We start from the raw sequence: 4909 nt of genomic DNA, 5'->3' as shown, positions 1-4909 counted from the left end.
ACCGATAGAATCTCCGGTGGACCGCATCAGCGATCTCCCGGACGTCATCCTTGAGGAGATCATCTCGCTTCTCCCCACCAAGGATTGCTGCCGCACACAAGTCCTCTCAACTCGTTGGCACCCCGCGCCCCTCAATCTCGACTGTCGTCAGATATCTGTCCTTCCTGAATTTCATCTCATCAGAGCCATCGTCTCTTCTCACCAGCAGGGCCCCGTTCAATGCCTCTGCATCCGACAAGCTACCTGCTGTCCATACCCGGCAAGGTGGACGCTTGGCTGACATCCCCTGAATTTGGAAAACTCCAGCAGTTTGAGTTCTACCATTACCACAGAAGTTTCATACCACAAACATACCAAGAATTCGTGCCCACATCACTGTTGTCCATCTCCCGATTTTCCTCCTCTCTCCACACCATCACCTTCGCCCGGTGCCATCTACCAGACGATCTGGTACAAATTCTTCGACTCCCACTGCTAAAAAAACTTTCGCTTGTGGTGGTTTATCTGTCGGAGGCCTCACTGCACAGCATCATCCACTCTAGTTGCCACACCCTGGAGCGCTTGCTGATTGTTTTGGGAATAGAAATCGGTATGAGTTGTCTCCAAATAAAGTCGCCTCACCTTAAAAGCATTGGAATTTGTCTTGAAGGACAGCAGCTCATCATCGAAGATGCCCCTTCACTTGAAAGGTTGCTCCTTCATAATTGTTATACACCTTCAGAAATAACTGTCGTCTTTGCGCCCAAACTGGAAACCTTGGGTGTAATTCATGACCCGTTTAATAATCACAAGGAGTTGGTGTTTGGCTCCTCACCTTTTCAGGTACCGTATATTATCATCTACACATTTGTAATCATATGCTGCATTTTTCATTTATGCGCATAAGTTTTATATCATCTTGGAGTACACTTTGGGTACTAATATTATGTTATATGCTCAATGAAGAGTTCGTCCATTGATAGCCTATCAATGCTGCTGGATTCTGTCAAGATCATATATATCAGAATGTATAGTTTTGATCTAGACATAATTATTGGCTTGCTGCGATGCTTTCGATCTCTGGAGAATTTATACATAGAGGTGATGATTTCATGCACATTGAAAGCCTGTATATATTGTACTAGAATTAACTGTTCAGCTGTCGTTCTTTCGACATACTCTTTTTTCAGACCTTAACTGTTTTCAATCTTCATGTCTACTTAGGCAGAACCACATGGACAAAAACATATAACCAATCGTTGGCGTAATAAGCACAAGGATTTTCTCAGTTCTCATGACATTCGTTTGAGGACAATAACGATGGGATGATATGCATCCAACCAGGCAAACAGAAGCTTTGTCAGATTCTTCCTGTTGAATGCAAGGTTACTATTGTCCATGAGGCTTAATTTTTACGCAAGAGATTTCTCACGGACGAACATGTTGAACAGCAAAAAAAGAAGTTTCAGGTGGACAAATGGGCTTCTACACGTGCTCGGCTTCTATTTACAACAAGTTGTAGACATCCTAAAATAAATTTTTTTGCACAGGATGTTGATTTTATGGATCAGACCGATCCATTTGTTTGTGACTCCAAAAAAGAGTGGTTGGGTTAGATGTTACTGTCATGTTCAATTTGGGTTTTGTCTAAAAATTTGATGAACAATTAATCCTTGGGCTTTTTGTACCATTTGTATGCTTGACTTGCATGTTGTTGCCCTCGTACTCCCCTCGACCTGCCACTACACTGCTGCATCTTTCATGGCTGCTGCTCGTTCCCGTCTGAGGCCTTGCCGTCATTCTCCGCCTTGGTTAGCTCGCTGTGCTCGCCACCGTCTGGTGTTGTTAACATGGTCAACAACCAAGAGGAATCAGGAGATGACTGTACGTGGAGAGGCTGACAGTATGGACCCACCAGGGTCATTGCATTTCGCAAGCAGGTGCCTCGTTATTACAAGCCAAAACAATACTTCCTCCTAATTGTTTGACAACTAGGTTCCACGCCATTGTCAATGTAGTCAATAAACGAGAAAATTACACAACGAGCGGATAACACCAGGGACCCAGCAGCTCGCCCAGTTGTTTTTCAGTTTCAGAGACGGAGCTCAACTGCGCGCTGTGCGGGGGTTGTGGCCCGTCTAGCCCACGCTTACGCTTTTATTAAGAACATGACGAGCCCAGTTGATATTTTTTTCTTTCTGAAATTGGCTAGCCCAGTTCTTTTTTTTGGAGAATACCAAAACCGAGGCCTACTTGCTTTTCTCAGCCCTGCTGGGCTACAAATCTTTCAAGACAAGGAGGGATAAGAAATGGGCTTCCCCAGAAAATGGGCTATAAGTTGTAAGAAATGGGTTGTAAATTTTTAAACCAAAGCCAGCTGGCAATTACATTAAAATATCATTTTTTTAGGATTTCTCTACTCTCTACTCTTATATAAACCAAAGCCAACTGGCAATTACATTAAAATATCATCTTTTCACCCACAAGATAAACTACTCATACATATGCATCTTCATGTTCCGTTCAACGAACGGGCATCTTGCTAGTTAAGATTCTAAATTTCATTCATTTTTTTGCGGAGAATTGTTTTTTGAATTTTATTTTGATATAATTTTTTGAAAACTATTTTTAACGTGACTCGAAATTTCGTGATTAAAAGAGTTCGGACCCCACCGAAATATGCAAAATTTCGTTGAATTTTTTAGCAGTGCCCAGAATATATGGTATGTAATGCTAATAAAAAGATATGAGCTTCAAATATCCTTAAGAATTAGCAAATGGGCTGTAAATTATTGAAAATAATGGCTAATGGGCTGTATGCTATTTTCCACAGATTTGGAGGCTGACTTCTGGGCCTACTAGGTTGACGATGATGCTGTCCTAAATTTTTTTTGACGCGTACGCAAGGCTTTGTCAACTTAGTCAACACACAGCAGTGGCTGTTAGATGTCCATCCAATGGCCGCCGTGCTTCTTCAATCTCTGATCTTCCTGCTCCAGCTGCCCAAACCAGCGCCGGCGGGACTGCCTGCTCCCTCCTCCCGTGGCTGGCTGTGCTGCCACCAGGCCATCCCTCTAACCACCCACACATCCTGTTATTTTCCGGCGACGTCAGCCTCACCCCGTAGCCGACCAGTCAGCGCTCGTTCTCCCCTCAGTGTGGGCATCCGCTGCAGTGGCTTCGCCGGCTCCGGGTGGTTCTCTTCCTGGACCCCGCCCTCGTCCACCGCGTTTGTGCTCTCGGCGCGGCGAGGTCAACATGGTCAACAAAGAACAGCCATCGGAAGAGGCTGACAGTCGGGGGCCACATAGGAAAATGCCTCCTTATTACGCGCAAAATAATGACTCCTCCACCTGATAGCTGGGACCCACCGGAAGGGTCTCTGTATTTCGCGAAAAAAGTGTTCCCTGCTGTCAGCTCGGACCCACCGGAAATGCCTCCTTATTACGCACAAAAAAATGAATACTCCCCCTGCTAGCTGGGACTCACCTTGGTGGGAGGCTGACTTGTGGGCCTACTAAGTTTACAGGGACGGAGGGCTTTGTCAACTTAGTCAATATGAACGACTCTAGATCCAGTGACCCTATGATGTCCATCCAACGGCCGTAGTGCTTCTTCAACCTCTGGTCTTCGTGCTCCAGCCGCCCAAAGCAGCGCCGGTCGTGCCGCGTGCTCCTGCCTCCCGTGGCTAGCTGTGATGCCGCGGAGGCCTCACCGCCCCCTACTACTCCCACCGCTGGCCAGGCCATCCCTCTACTCACCCACACCCCCTGTTATTCTGCGGCGACGGCAGCCTCACCCTCGTACTCCTCTTCGCGTGGGCATCCACTGATGCGTCTTCCCCGGCTCTGCGTCGTCCCCTTCCTAGGCCTCGACGTCGTCCACCGTCGTGGTGCTCTCGGTGCGGCGTGGTCAATGTGGTCAACGACCGACTTCCATCAGAAGAGTACTGTGCGTGGAGAGGCTGACAGCTGGGTCCACGGCGGCCGCAAGGAAGTGCCTCCTTATTACGCGCCAAAATAATTATTCCTCCACCTGACAGCGGGGAACCACCGGAGAGGCCACTGTATTTCGCGAAAAAAACGTTTCCCCTGACTGCTGGGACCCACCAGCTACATCTTCGCACGCAAGGAAGTGCGTCCGGGCAAAAAAAACGATTCGCCCCCCTGACTGCTGGGACCTACTAGCTACATCTTCGCACGCAAGGAAGTGCGTCCGGGCAAAGAAAAAAAACAAAACATTTCGCCCCCCTGACTCTTGGGACCCACCAGCTACATCTTCGCAGGCAAGGAAGTGCCTGACAGTCGGGACCCACCTAGTCGAAGCGTACGTAGCATTCTCATTCCGGTCGCGAGAGTGTACGTCCATACTGGTCATAGTAGAGGCGCGCACGTACACGTACGTACATCGGCGAGGGTGCAAGAAAGAAAATACGGCCACGTACGTACATACGGGCAGGGTCTCGAACACCTACTCGCGCATACGTACATGGCTGGGTCGGAACGAAGAAACAACGTCGTCGTCGTGTTCATGGGGAGGCAACGGAATGCGTCGTGTTCATCGGGAGGCAACGGAACGCGTGAGAGCCAACCAGCTGGGTCGGAACAGAATGCGTCGTCATGTTCATCGGAAGGGCTTGGACGGAACAGGCGATGGAAACGAGGTCTGGCGCACCGCTCAACGGAGGAAACGGCCTTGTGTTCGACCGGCCACGTTCGAAATGGGATCCTATTCATCGGGAGGGGTCTGGCATACCGCAAAACGGAGGAAACGGACCTCCTACGGTCGAAACGGGGTCTTGTTGATCGGGAGGGGCCTGGCGTACCGCAAAACGGAGGAAACGGGCCTCCTATGGTAGAAACGGGGGTCATGTTGATCGGGAGGGGTGTGGCGTACCGCAAAACGGATGAAACGGACTTGTGTTGGAGCG

The sequence above is a fragment of the Triticum dicoccoides genome, chromosome 1B (genome assembly GCF_002162155.2).
Source record: "Triticum dicoccoides isolate Atlit2015 ecotype Zavitan chromosome 1B, WEW_v2.0, whole genome shotgun sequence".
NCBI lineage: Eukaryota > Viridiplantae > Streptophyta > Magnoliopsida > Poales > Poaceae > Triticum > Triticum dicoccoides.
The sequence above is the reverse complement of the archived record's forward strand: the minus strand, read 5'-3'. Positions refer to the sequence as shown.